At 34.1% G+C, this 15,290-nt stretch overlaps 2 long non-coding RNA genes across 3 annotated transcripts; both read right to left on the reverse strand.

The window, feature by feature from the left end:
• Positions 1–961: 961 nt before the first annotated feature.
• LOC134243110 (uncharacterized) lies at positions 962–3,594 on the reverse strand. 2 transcript variants are annotated; one of them, XR_009986978.1, is made up of 5 exons: positions 3,504–3,594; positions 1,688–1,759; positions 1,358–1,456; positions 1,133–1,238; positions 962–1,028 (listed from the first exon to the last, which is right to left on the reverse strand). It is a non-coding gene; the product is annotated as an uncharacterized LOC134243110 (long non-coding RNA). The 2 variants fall into 2 exon arrangements; XR_009986976.1 differs by having other exon boundaries at positions 1,358–1,759.
• A 1,801-nt stretch (positions 3,595–5,395) lies between these two features.
• Positions 5,396–6,129, reverse strand: LOC134243117 (uncharacterized). The gene is made up of 3 exons (XR_009986979.1): positions 6,053–6,129; positions 5,856–5,931; positions 5,396–5,756 (listed from the first exon to the last, which is right to left on the reverse strand). It is a non-coding gene; the product is annotated as an uncharacterized LOC134243117 (long non-coding RNA).
• Positions 6,130–15,290: the final 9,161 nt, after the last annotated feature.

Below are 15,290 nucleotides of genomic sequence, written 5' to 3' on the forward strand. Positions count from 1 at the left end.
TTGTTCTCAAACAGGTAGGTGGAAGCAAGTCTTTTTGAAAAAATTAAATGAAAGTCAATAAAAGAAGAAAAATGTCAACGCATTGTCAAATAACTAAATGAGAAAAATTTCACAACGAGAAGTTTGTCTCTTACCGTCAATTCCATGTTAGGATTGTTGTCCATCCTTGGTGCTCTCCTTGAAGAGTCATCCAGTCGAGCTCCATAGCGGGATTGATTCTTGCCAAGCATTTCGTCTGTTTATAGAAAAAATAGAGATCAAATAAGTGCACCATTTGAATCAAGTAGAACAGACAACAAAAAATCCTAAAATGCAAAGTGTAGTTGTTTCTTACCAAGTTGTCTATTGTTGGCTTGTTGTCATAGCGGGTACTCTGCCTCCTTGCAATGCTCTGCTATTTGTTTTGCAGTACGCCATTGTTTGCCTGTCTGTGTGTCCTAAACTCCACTCTGCAAGTCTCAAAGAAAGAAACTGATAAAAGATTATTCAAGTCCAAAAATATTTCTTTTAAAAACCGCAATGTTAGAAAGATGTGGGCTTAGAAATGCAAGCTAAAGGAACCTTATATCTGGTTTTTAAAAAACCAAACCTATTCCTTGATCCTTGGTTGCTAATTGGCTACAGGTCTTGCTGCTTCCAGGGGACCTGCTGTCAACAGCCTGTCAATTAAAAAGTTTAGAAGTCAAATGTAACTCAGTCTAGCTCAAATGAACTTATTTTGTAAATAATCAAACTATTGGAATTAAAGAGCCTTCATCTTACCGCATCATCCAAAGCTAGCAGTTGTTGATTAGGCAAACTTCTATTCATTGTTACTCCATGATAGCTGAATCCCCCTCTGATAAAGAAAAAAGAGATGTCAAAGAGCTAGGTTTACAGCAGTTGAACAAATGTAACATAAATTCAGGAACAGATAGCAGAGCAGGAAGCTACACCATTATCTTCATCTTCTCAACCTTACCTGTGAAATTAGCCTCAGTGTACTGGACTCTCTTTTTGCTGACCAGATTTCTCTCAAACAGGAGAGTCTATTTTTCATTCATAAAAAAAATCAAATGAAAGTAAATAAAAGGAGGAAAATTGTCAAAATAACTAAAGGAGAAAATTTCAGAATTAGAAGTTTGTCTCTTACCCCCAATTCCATGTTAGGACTGTTGTCCATCCTTACTCTTCACGCTTTCATTCAAGAGTCATCAAGTTGATCTCCATAGCAGGACTGATTTTTCTAAGCTTTTCATCTGTTGAAGAAAGCACAGAAAGAGATAATGAAGTGAAAGATTTGGATCAAGTGAAAACAGAAAAAAAATCCAAATTTGCACCAATGCAGTTGTTTATTACCAAGTTGGCTATTGTTTACCTGTTGTCATAGTGGATACTCTGTATCCGGATCCTTGCAATGCTTTCATATTTGGTGTGTGGCCTGCAACTGTCTGTCTGTCTAATGCTTTACTCTATCCTTCGCAAAGATAGAAACTGATACAAGATTATTCAAGTCTAAAAGAATTTAAAAACATAGAATAAAAATACATTTAAAATTCATACATGTAATAACAAAGAAAGACAATTACAAAGGGAAAGTGTGCATGTGTTAGTAATGTTAGAAAGATGAATACAATGTAGCTTAGAAATACAAACTAAAGAAACAATTCAGCTAACCTTATCTCTGGTTTTAATACAAAAACCAAACCTTTTCCATGGTCCTTGGTTGCTAATTGGCTACACGTGTTACTGATTCTGGTGGGGTCTGATGTCATACACCCTGTCAATTGAAAGATTAGGGGTCAAATGGCACTCAGCCTACCTCATGGGAACACAATGTAAAATAAATCAAAATATCAAGAAAAAGAGCTTGCTTTTTACTGCGGCATCCAATTGACAATTGCTAATTTGGCAAACTTGTTTTAATTTTTCCTCCATGATAGCTAAATCCCCTTCTACTAAAAGCAAGAGGCCCATGGGCCACATTGCTCACCTAAATAACTTCAGCCATGCTGTTCTTTTTCCGATGTAATATCTATTGTGACCCCGTCCTACACCCAGGGGTCATGATTTTAACAATTTGATATCTACACCATCCAAGGATGCTTCCACATAAGTTTCAGCTTTTCTGGCCCGGTGGTTCTTGAGAAGAAGATTTTTAAAAAATGTTCCTATTTAGTAAATATTGCAAAGTAAAATTTGGATTCCCTATTGTGGCCCCACCCTACCCCCGGGGACCATGATCAGGGCTCGAGCTGTGATTCGCCATTGTCGCCAATTGCGAATTTTTTTCAAAAGTGGCGAAAAGAAATTCATAAGTGGCGAAAATTAATTTTTTAGATGTACCATGTACAAAATTTGTGTAGTCCTGGTTAGCTCCTTTGTTTATTCAATGTACACAGATAAGTCCCTTTGTTTACTTAATGCAGCAGAGGTGTGAAAACTGAAACCTACATACAGGAAATCACGTCTCGCTTGAACGAACAATGCTGACTAGGTAACTAGCCTGGAGCAATAAAGGGTTACAAAGTTGCTTGAAATAATATAATTTGGATTAAACAAGGGGGGATAAAGTGTTATTCGGAGATGAAGTTTGTAAATAAAACATTTTTATCAACAAAATCTGGATCTATGTAGATCGTTTTTTTTAAACCGAAAGTAGGGAAACATGACGAAAATTGTAAAGAATGGCTTCAAATTTTGCCTAATGTAAATTTAAAAAAGTGTACATTAATATACCATTAACTGACAAAGAGTGAAAAAGAAATTGGTTTGGAAACAGAATTATCTTTAGTTAGTAAATTACACTGAGTTATTTACAATAACAAGAGCTTGCATATTAAATCCAGGAGTCTCCAAGTTGTTAAGTTTCAAACCTAATTTTCATTAGTTTTTAATTTACTTCTTTTCACAATTAATTAATGAAATGATGAAAATTTCTATTTTTAAAAAATGTCATATTTTTACTAGGTCTGTAGCCCCCCCCCCCCCTCCTTCCCAGGCGAAAAAAATATAAACAAGAGGACATTTTCTGTCAAGAGTTGGCCGATATCAATACAATATCAAATTAATTGTGTAATTTTAACATTATTACTTTTTTTCTTTTTTTTAAATGGATACTACCATAAGCTTTAAACATTACAATTTTAAAACAATATCTGTGTCAGATAAACATAATAAAAAAATTGAATAACAAAAAGTACATTGCATTGTCGAGAAATCAGATGTAAGTATGCCTTTTCTTAAAGCTTGTGTCGCGAAAAGTGGCGAAAAATATTTTCGGTCCAGTGGGAGCCCTGATGATTTTATCAATTTAGAAGGTACACTACCCCAAAATGCTTCCACATAAGTCTCAGCTTTTCTGGCCCCGTCGTTCTTGAGAAGAAGATTTTAAATAATGTCCACACTCAGGTGAGCTAAAAACAAATAGATGTCAAAGAGCTAAGTACCCCCACAGTTGAAAAAATGTAACATGCATCAAGAAACCAGAGCATGAGGGTAAAACTTTATTTTCTCAACCTAACCTGTGGGATGGACCGCAGTGTTCTGGGCTCTTCTTCTGCTGATTAGGTTGCTCTCAAACAGAAGGATGGAGGCAATTCTTATTATCCATATGAAAAAATCAATTGAAAGTCAAGAAAAGGTATACAGTCAAACCTGTATTAAGAGACCTTCCAACGGAGAAAGGAAAAAAGGTCACATATGACAGGTGGTCTCTTAATACAGGTTGCTTATTTTCCGCAGTGTTCAAATATACAATGCCAAAAATATCACATGTGTATGTTGAATATATTTCATAACACTTTCTGTTAATTTTCACTTTTTAATAGGCACTGCTCAAATCTAAAATACTTTTACAATTATTGTCCTGTTTTAAAATAAAAAAATTGCTTGATCCTCACATGAATCATGTGATTATTGGGAAATATTGTGAACATCTGAAAATAATAATATTTTTGTTTTCATACGGTATAAAAGAGCTGCTTTTTTTCTAATAATAATTTTTTATAACATGATCTTAGCTACCCTACATGTATATATAACTTCGTATGTTTTGCATATTCCTAAGAATTAAAACTGTATCATGATTTTTGTTCTGAATTTGGTATCAAATTATTTTTAAGACTAAAATATTTTTTTTAACCTAATTGATTTTATTTTCATTACTGAGCTACTGTGCCTAATTGCTTGTTTGTGACTAGTATTTCAGTCACCTCAATTATCACCTGGTGTGGGTGCTAGCTAGCGTGTGTTTACATACCCATTGGTGACACAATGCACTTATATAAACATCTAGGGTTTAGTTACTTGTTAATTAAAGTTCAAAAGGCAGTTTTTATAGGTAAATATCCATTTGGCCCTTATAGGCCGCTTAGAATGAAATGACATCGGGATCGACCTCGACGTCTATTTTCAAAATGGCGCTCGATCACTGGACAGAAAAACGTGATGTTTGTGTTTTAGATTTTAATGTTTATTCAATAAATATCAAAGCGTAAGTAAAAATATTTATTTATTAATATTGTTTTATTATATTATTATTGCATTATATAATTATTAATTTAAATAAAAGCGTGTCTGTAGTTGTGAACCAAAAACGTAGCATGCTCGACCGAAATTGAAAGTAGGAATCAGAAATTATGTAGTCGTTAAATTCAGGTAAAATTGCTTGAAATTTCATAAAATGGTCAGAAAAATCAGGGTCGTTGGTCGCGTAAGACAGGTGGTCGTTTAATACAGGTAGAATATATAGGGAAAAGCATTGGGGGGAATTTTTACGGTCACATGTGACGGTGAGTCGCTTAATACAGTGGGTCGCTATGGCAGTTTTGACTGTAATTTGTAAAGACGTTGGCAAATAAAAAAGATTTTAAAAAATCTCACAAGAGAGAGAGGTTTATGTCTTACCCTAATTTTCATGTTAGGACTGTTGTCCATCCTTACTAGTATTTTTTGCGTTCTGGTTAAAGATTAATCAAGTTGACCTCCACATATGGTCTGATTCTTGCCAAGCTTCCTGTAAAGAGATCAAACAAGTGCATGCACCTTTGGATCAAGTTAGAATAGAAGACAAAAAAAACCCATAAACTTCAACAAATGCAGGTTGTTTCTTACCAAGTTGACTATTGTACAAGGAGAAGTTTGTCTCTTACCCTCAATTCCATGTTAGGACTGCTGTCCATCCTAACTCTTGGTGCTCTCATTGACGAGTTATCCAGTTGACTTTCACAGTGGGACTGATTTTTGCCAAGCTTTTTGTCAGTGGATAGAAAAATAAAACAATCAAACAAGTGCACCATTTGGATCAAATGAGAAAAACAAACAAAAAAAAAAACCTAGATATAACAAGAAATGCAGTTTATGTCTTACCATATTGGCTATTGTTGGTTGGTGTCATAGAACAAATCAATAGATTCTTGCAATGGTCTTCTCTATTCGTTTGGTTGGACCATGTCTGTCCTTATTGCTTCTCTACCCTTATCAAAGAAAGAAACTGAAACAAAGTTAGTGACGTCCTCAAAGAAAGTACAAAAATGACAAAATAAAAAATATATGAAATAAATGTTAACAAATAGAGACAATTACAAAGAGAATGTGCACGTTAGCAATGTTAGAAATGAAGGAAGAGTATAGGGTATAGAATAAAAAAGCTAAAGAAACAATTCAATTCACCTCATATCTGGTTTTTAATTCAAAAACCAAACCTTTTCCGTCGTCCTTGGTTGCTAAGTGGCTTTGTGTCTTGCTGCTTCCAATTGGACTTGCTGTCATACAGCCTGTCAATTAAAAAATGTAGATGTTAAAATGGAATCAGTCTACCTTATTGAAGACAATTTATAAACAATCAAAATGTTATGAAAAGAGCCAGATCTTACCGTGTGATCATCCAAAGTTGGATGTTGTTTATTCGGCAACCTCCTCTTCAATGTTGCTCCATGAAAGCTAAATCCTCTTTTGATAAAGAAAAAATCAGATGTCAAAGAGTTAACTTTCCTACAGTTAAGCAAATGTAACATAAATCCAGAAAGAGACAGTAGACTAAGGATGCATAACTTTATCTTCTCAACCTTACCTGTAGAAATTGCCGCAGTGTACTTGACTCTCCTTTTGATGACCAGGTTTCTCTTAAACAGGAGGATGGAAGAAAATATATATTTCATTAAATAAAATTAGATGAGAGTCAATAAAAGGGAAAAGGTAAAGACTTTATCAAAAAATTCACAGGGAGATGTTTGTCTCTTATAAAGTAACAAAGCAATAGCTTCTTACTAAGTTGTCTTTTGTTGGCCTGATGTTATAGTGGACACTGTGTATCCGGATCCTTGCCATGTCCTCCTCCTCGTTGTACAGCCTGCCAATGCCTGTCTGTCTGTCATTTACTCCTCTCCGCCCTTCTCAAAGACAGAAACTGATACAGGATTATTCAAGTCTAAATATAATTTTAAAAATGAGTCAGACAATAATATATCTAAAATACACATTAACTTAGAAAGACAATAACAAATGGGAAATGCGTGAATTAGTTGTGTTAGAAAAAGATAGGGCTTAGAAATACAAGCTTAAACAATTCAGCTCACCTCATATCTGGTTTTTAATTAACGAAAACCAAACCTATTCCCGTGGTCGCTAGTTGCTAACTCGCTTCATGGCTTGCTGCGTCTGGTAGGAACTGCTATCACACAGCCTGTCAGTTAAAAAATTAAGGGAAAATGGGACTCAGTCTTGCTCATGGGAACACAATTTAAAAATATTTAAAATATCATGTAAAAAGAGCCTTTATCTAACCTCATCATCCAAAGTTGGCGGTTGTTGATTTGGCAAATTCCTATTCAATGTTGATCCATAATAGCTATATACCCTCTGATAAACAAAAAAACAGATGTCAAAGAGCAATGTTTCCTTCAGTTGATCAAATGTACAACAAATCCAGAAAGAGATAGAAGAGCAAGGAGGTATAACTTTATCTTTTTCATCCAGTGACCTTGAAGTTCCCCAAATGACCTTGGGTCAGGGTCACGACACACCCTTGGGTCTTTGTGTGAAATGACAACCTACCAAGTTTATCCATAAGAAAGATATCGACAGGACAAGAATTATGAATTTTTTCTTCCAGTGACCTTGAACTTCCCAAAATGATCTTGGGTCAAGATTATGACACACCCTTGGGTCATGGGCAGTCTTTGTGTGAAATGAGAACCTACCAAGTTTATCCATAAGAAAGATATGGACCGGACACAAATTATAAATTTTACTTCCAAATTCCAATGACCTTGAACTTCCCCAAATGACCGTGGGTGAGGGTCATGACACACCCTTAGGTCATGGGCAATCTTTGTGTGAAATGAGAACCTACCAAGTTTATCCATAAGAAAGATATGGACCAAACACGAATTATGAAATTTTTCTTCCAATGACCTTGAAGTTCCCCAAATGACCTTGGGTCAAGGTCATGACACACCCTTGGGTCATGGGCTATCTTTGTTTGAAACGAGAACCTACCAAATTTATCCATAAGAAAGATATGGACCAGACACGAATTATGAAATTTTTCTTCCAGTGACCTTGAACCTCCCCAAATGACCTTGGGTCAAGGTCATGACACACCCTTAGGTCATGGGCAATCTTTGTGTGAACTGAGAACCAACCAAGTTAATCCATAAGAAAGATATGGACCGGACATGAATTATGAATTTTTTTCTTCTAGTGACCTTGAACTTCCCCAAATGACTTTGGGTCAAGGTCAGGACACACCCTTACGTCATGGGCAATCTGTGTGTGAAATGAGAACCTACAAAGTTTATTCATAAGAAAGATATGGACTGGACACGAATTATGAAATTTTTCTTCAAGTGACCTTGAACTTCCCCAAATGACCTTGGGTCAAGGTCATGACACACCCTTAGGTCATGGGCAATCTTTGTGTGGAGTAGTAGATTCTAATGTCCCTCTGTAAGAAAGATATGGACCGGACACGATTGCACAGACAGACGGACAGACGGACAGACAGACAGACGGACAAGGTGATTCCTATATACCCCCCCAAACTTCGTTTGTGGGGGTATAAAAATAGAAAGAGATTAAACATCTACACAATTGGGATCAAGTGAGAACAGAAAACGAAAAATTCAAAATTGCAACAAATGCAGTTATTTTTTACCAAGGTGGTTATTGTCGGCCTGTTGTCATAGTGGACACTCTGTATCTTGATCCTTGTAATGCTCTCCTATTTGCTGTACAGCCGACCACTGTCCATCTTTTAAGACTGAAATCAAACCTTTCCCTTGGTCGATCCTGGCTGCTAAGTGGCTACATATCCTGCTGCTCTTCTTCTACTCAGTGAAAAGTCTAAAGGTAAAACTTGGATTCAGGTTAGATCTTGTGAAAACAATTTTAAATTTTTTCCCAAATTTTCAAGAATGAGACCTACATAGTACCCTGTTTTTAATTTCTAAATCTTTGTTTGGAAACAAAGGGCAAAGGGAATCCATGCTTAAGTTGAATGAGTTGTTTTTGCTAGAGTATTTGTCAAGTTGTTGATGTGTTCTATTTTGCATAGCAATGAAACCTTTGGTACTTTCAAATTGAATTCTTGGATCTTAACTTTCCTTATACACCCATTGCCAAATCTTTTCCACTTTCGATTGCAGTAGATTTTTTAAAATCTTTTATGAGTAGTTCTTTTTTTTTTTTTTTTTTTTTTTTTTCAATTTTATTTCAATAATAATTAACAAAAAAAAATGGAGGTAATACCTCCGCGGAGGCCCTCCTAATATATCTTCACCTGGGGTGCCAGGGGCTCCCTGGATCAGATAGAAATAATTAATTAAATTTGATTTTTGATATACATATATTCAGATGTCCACACTTCAATAGAATATAGCCATTGAAAAAATACAGTTATTTGTATATATAAATAATACAATATTCCACATACTTGTACTGAGTAAGTACATTCTAGAACTATTGAAAAAAAAAATACAGTTATTTGTATATATAAAAAATACAATATTCCACATACTTGTACTTTATACATTTTCATGTACATATAGCATTAAGGAAAGAAAACATAAGAAATAGTCGTAGGGGGACACCAACGCACAAGAGTCCACTTTTCCCCCTACGAAAGTAGTCCCCAAAGGCCAGGTCACCTTTGGATCAATATATAATATATAATTTCATAATTTTTCTGACAGTTCTCTGATGATATCAAAATTACATACAATAGTTTTTGATAATTTTGTTATGAAATAGAACTGAGTAAGTGCATTTTTTAAGAAACACAATAAACCCTCACTAGTCACATCCTCATTTAAAAGTCTACATTTCATTTTATATTTATATATTTTGAAGGCAATGAAGGACAATGTATTGTTTAAAATGAAGGTATTTTTAGTACAATACGTTGGAAAACCAATGACTATAACTTTCCATGACACATCTATGTTTAAAAGCAATGTTATTTTACTCCAAATTGGTTTTACTATACAGCAATCAAAAATAAGGTGCTTAATGTCCTCTTCTACATTACAATTCGAACAGTTTACATTTAAGTCTTTTTTCCATTTACTAACATACTTATTACAGGTCAGTAAGTTATGCATTAATTTAAAATTGAACTCAGACACATTCTTATCAAATATTCTTTTGACCTTTTCCATGTAAATGTTCTCCCATAAGTGGTAATCATCAATCTTAAATTTCTCATCCCAAAATCTTTCCATTATAGGATTTTTTGATGCTTTCTTTAACAGAATATTATAGAAGAATTTAGATTTTTTGCCCTCAACATTTTCAAAATGTCCTTGAAAGTTGAAGCGAAGCTGTGGATTACATTTATTTACTTTACATTGTAGGTTTATTTCTGGAGTATGTTTTTTAAATGCACTTTTCACAATCATATATTCACAAAGGTAGTTTTGGGAACATATTAATTTTTCTTTAATTTCATTTATTGTTTTAAACCCTTGGTCATTAAATAGATCATTAACATATTTAAAACCACTTTTGATCCAGTTTGAAAGATAAAGTGGTTTTTCTTTATAAGTTATCTTTTTGTTAAACCATATATTCTGTAACTGGAAAGTTTTCCTGATTATTTTGTTTACATTCATTGAATGCACATATTACTTCTTTATAAAACAGTGGGAGACATTTAATTTTAAAGTCTTGTATTTTAGTTATATTTGTATTCAACAAATAAGGGATATCTATATTACATCTTCTTAAACAAGCACTTAACAGTTTGTTTGAATCGTTGTTTAATTGAACAAGTTTGGTAACCCATGATGCTTTAAGGCTTTAATTTTGGTTTCAAAGTCGGTAATACCTATCCCCCCTTCTAATATTTTCCTGATAAGAGTTTTACGCTTGATTCTTTCTTTTTTTCCCCATATAAAAGAGAAAATTATTTTATTTACCTTCTTTATAATTTCCTGATCTGGGTTTTCAAGTATAGTTGCCACATATAAAAGTTTAGAAATAATTAAGGAGTTAATAATCTGACTCTTTCCGAAAATAGTTAATTTCCTTTTTCTCCAAGAGTCCAGAATTTTTTCAAACTCTTTCAGTTTACATAGCCAGTTTTTTTCATTACACTCTATTTTGTTGTGTCCAATATAAATTCCAAGACATTTTACAGTATTTATATTGATCTTAACATTTCCTACGTATGTATTATCTTTAAACATGTTTTTTAGCTTCCCCAGTAAGATACATTCTGTTTTTGATAAGTTAAGTTTGGTTCCTGATACATTTCCAAATTTTTCAATTATTTTTATGGCATTTTTCAAAGAGTTTATATCCTTTAAGGGAAAGGTACTGTCATCTGCATGCTGTATGCATTTTATTTCATTTTCCATGTTTTCATGTTTAAAACCTCTAACTAAATCTGAACTGTTTATGTTTTCATTTAGAACTTCCATTGCAAATAAAAATAATAATGCTGAAACCGGACAACCTTGACGTATTCCTCTTTTCATATTGCACTTTCTCGAAATCCATCCATTGTTTTTTATAGTGAATTGCGGATTTGTATATAAAATTTTTATCCATTTAATAAAATTTTCACCGAAATTGAATTTTTCTAATGTTTTGAATAAAAAATTCCATTCGATTGAATCAAATGCTTTTTGAAAATCGGCAAATAAAAGTACACCATCCGTATCTGTGTTTTCACAATATTCAAATATATCAAGAATCAGTCTCGCATTGTTACCAATATATCGTCCTTTTATATAACCTGATTGATTTCTACTTATTAATCCGTCTATCACTTTTTGTAGTCTTTTCGCAAAAACAAATGCAATTATCTTGTAATCACAATTAGTGAGGCTAATTGGTCGGTAATTTTCTAACTTATCTAATTCACCTTTTTTGTGTATAAGGGAGAGCACTGAACACTTCTGTGTTGAGGTAAGCTCTTCGTCGATATATATTTTAGATATGGCTTCGAACAAAAAATAACGAATATTTTTCCAAAATATTTTATAAAACTCGACAGGCAGGCCATCAAGACCTGGTGATTTATTATTTTTCATTCCCAGCACTGCCTCTGAAAATTCTTGCAGAGTGGGAAATTTTTCACAATCTTTTTTATCTTCCTCTGACATAATAGATATTATATTTGTTTGTTCTAGATATGATTGGATACTTTCACTTGGTACATCGTTTGAAGAGTATAGATTTTCATAAAAAGTACACAACTGATTTAAAATTTCATTTGTGTTTACAAAAGTAGTACCAGCATTTGTAATTTTATTAATAACGTTTTTAGACTGATGTTTATTTTCAAGTCTTAAGAAGTAAGATGAATTTTTTTCTCCTTCGTCTATCCATTTAGCTCTTGATCTTATTTGTGCTCCTTTTGCCTTGTTTTCATATAGTTTATCAAGTTCATTTTCTAATTCTTTTTTGTGTAACATGTTGATATTTATATGATGTTGATTCTCAATTTGCTCAAGTTCGTTTTCTAATTTTAGTATTTTTTGTTTTGTGTTTCTACTTTTTTCCTTACAATATTTTATGCTTAGATTTTTTATTTTTAATTTAATCAGTTCCCATTTAGTTTTCGGATTTTCCTCTAATTTGATATCATCTGGTAAGTTCGTTAAAAAAGAATTTATCATTTCGCAATAGCTTGATTCAAGAAGCACAGATGTATTTAACTTCCAATATCCTTTCCCCCTACTATTCGAAGAAATTTCACATTTAAATATAATGGCAATATGGTCACTCATCCTTGTATTTGAGACCGATGGTGGCCTACGCAAGTATATATTTTCTGGCTTGTAACAAAAATTTTTTGTTAGAAAAACATAGTCTATTCTACTTTTTGGAGTGTTATTTCCATCACACCAAGTAAAACCATTTTTATCTGTTTTTAAAGTTTTCCACAAATCAATAAGATCAAAATGAAAATGTAATTTCTTCAAAATATTTGAACTTCTGTCGTTATCTTTTAAAATATCACAATTAAAATCACCAAGTAGAATAATATTTTCGTCATTCATACAATATTTTGAAATCCACTTAGACATTTTCCTAAAAAAGTCAACTCTGCAATTTTCGGTATTCGGTGCATAAATATTTACAATTGTAATAATTCTACTATCATGCTCAATGTTTAACAGTATCATTCTACCGTCTGCTGATTTATGCTGATTTATGAGTTTAAAATGAAATTTTGCATTAATTAGAATTGAAACACCTTTGCTATGTGACGATGCGGAAAAGCAGTGAAAGGATGTACCATTCCACCTAGAGTTATACATATATTCTCTTTCTAATACAAAATGAGTTTCTTGTAAACAGGCAATATCACAATTACTATCGTTTAACCAATCATATAAAATTACTCTTTTTTTATAGTCATTTAAACCTCTACAGTTCAGAGATACATATTTAACTGAAGCCATCGAAAATAAATGTCAGGCACATCAAGTTATTTATTTATAAAGTTTTCAATACCTTGTTGTCTGTTTTTCCTGCCTCTTGGAAGGGAAACAGAGCGCTGTTTGGTTTTACGTAACTTGTCCGCAAGTCGCTGGATCATCTTTCCGAACTTGTTCTGCCCAGGCCACGCATCCGGATCAGTGTGTGCTGTTTTCAAGGCGTCCAAACCGGTACCCCAGTACAGGTCGTAAACGGAATGGGAGAACGTTGTATCGGGTCTGGAGGACGTAAGAAGATCTTTCATATCTTTGAGCTGATCTATCTTAGCGCACAAGATTTGCTCCATGACGTCATCTGCGTCTTTTCTCCATTCAGGGGTACTAGTGACTGTATTGCCTATAAGCTTGCACTGTAGAGCTGACTTGGTATCACGTATCCTTTCGGCTGCAACAAGATTACCGGTGCGGACAGCTTTTGTGAGCTGGTACGCCTGTTCTGCAGATTTGAAATTTTCGCCAAAAACCTTGAGATCACAAGGATAGAAATTTGATAAGACATTTTTTTCTCCTTGAATATTCACAACATTCTTTTGATTTTCTATATATTTCGGACAAATTTCCGAGCCCGGTTCATGTCCTGGCGATTTACAGGCAGCACACCTTTTTTCATTCGGGCAGTTACGGGCATGGTGATCACTCTCCCAGCATTTTGTACAAGCTAGTGGGGGCTTCTCAGATTCTTGTCCACGATGTAGGATTTTACATTTGAGGCCAGCGCAGTAGCTAAACCTTGGAAGAGGTTTACACGTAAGTGGCTCGACATATATGAAGCGATTTCCGTTTAACACATTTGTCATTTTGTTATTTGAGGGGTTTCTGATTTTCTCGTATTTCAAATCACTTTTTGGGCGAGCACCTAGTTTTGTAAGCATTTCGAGTATAGCACTGTCGTCTACTGACAACGGAACTCCGCAAATGGTGACTTTTAGAGCCTCGTCACTAGGGTTCTCAAGCCCAGCAGCGTAAGGATTTGTGTCGTAGACATCAATATGAAGGTTCTTGAAGTCGAAACCATCAAGTAAAACAGAATCCCTGTTTTGTTTGTCATTGAGATAGATTCTCCATAGGTTTCTATCAAGTTGTATGCATTTAATTGCATCGGCATCGACACTGTGACTGACAGCATCGAGAATATCAAAGTTTGATATACGTTCGTTTTCCTCTTTGGGTAGATCACTATCTTTTATGTACACGGGTTTTAGCAGTTGTGCCATTTTGCAATATAAATAAAGCAAGAAAAATGTTCAAACACTAACGCATTCACAGGTATTCACAGGTAAGTTACTATATACACAGAAGATATACACATCGACACATTGAGGACTGAGTACGTACTCACGCAGATCTAAGCTCTCGTCGATTTAAACGAATTATATCCCATGAAAACACCAAATAAACACAAAAAAGCATCCAAATCACATCCAAATCACACCGAAACCTCTTTTCACAAAAGTTCGGTTAAATATTTTGGATATGTAACTCGCAAATAGAGCGAACGGTCAAATTGACAGGGAGCGGTGAAAACACGTCCACCCCGCTCAGTGTCCCGTGACTTTTTTCCTGAGTAGTTCTTATTATATTGTATTCTCAACTGAAATCATAATTCAAAATTGCAACAAAAGTAGTTTTTTCTTACCAAGTAGGTAAGTGTTGGCATGGTGTCATAGTGAATACTCTGTATCCGTGGATCCTTGCAATACTTTCTGCTTTGTTGTGCAGCCTGCCACTGTCTGTCTGTCTGTCCTTCTTAAAAATGGAAACTGACACAAGATTATTCAAGTCCAAAATGCCTTTTTTTTAAAAAAACAAGACAGAATAATATTATATACATGTATTTAAAATACATATAAACAAAGAAAGACAATGACAAAGGGAAAGTGTTTGTATTAGTAATGTTAGAAAAAGATAGGGCTTAGAATTACAAGCTGAGAAACAATTCTGCTCACCTCATATATGGTTTTAATGCAAACCTTTTTTTATGGTCCTTAGTTGTTAAGTGGCTACATGTCCTGCCCCTATGAGGGGTGGGGGGGGGGGGGGTTATCTGCCATATAGTCTGTCAAACGAAAGTTAAAGGTCAAATGGGAAATGTCTTTCTTGTTTGAACACATGTTAAAATTAGCAAAGTGTCAAGAAAACACTTGAACATTAACCTTATGATCTAAAGTTGACAGTAGTTGATCCGATTAATTCCTTCTCAATGTTGCTTTCTTTTGGCCCTCTGCTTGATAAGTCATTGAGAAGTGTAGATTCTTGCTAAGCTTTTTGTCTGTAATATGAAACATGGAAAAAGCTCAAACAAGTGAATCATTTGGATCAAATGAGTTCAGAAATCAAAAATTCTACAATGGCAACAAATGA

The sequence above is a fragment of the Saccostrea cucullata genome, unplaced genomic scaffold, assembly GCF_032062105.1.
Source record: "Saccostrea cucullata isolate Sc308-1 unplaced genomic scaffold, CSIRO_AGI_Scuc_v1 ctg20054, whole genome shotgun sequence".
NCBI lineage: Eukaryota > Metazoa > Mollusca > Bivalvia > Ostreida > Ostreidae > Saccostrea > Saccostrea cuccullata.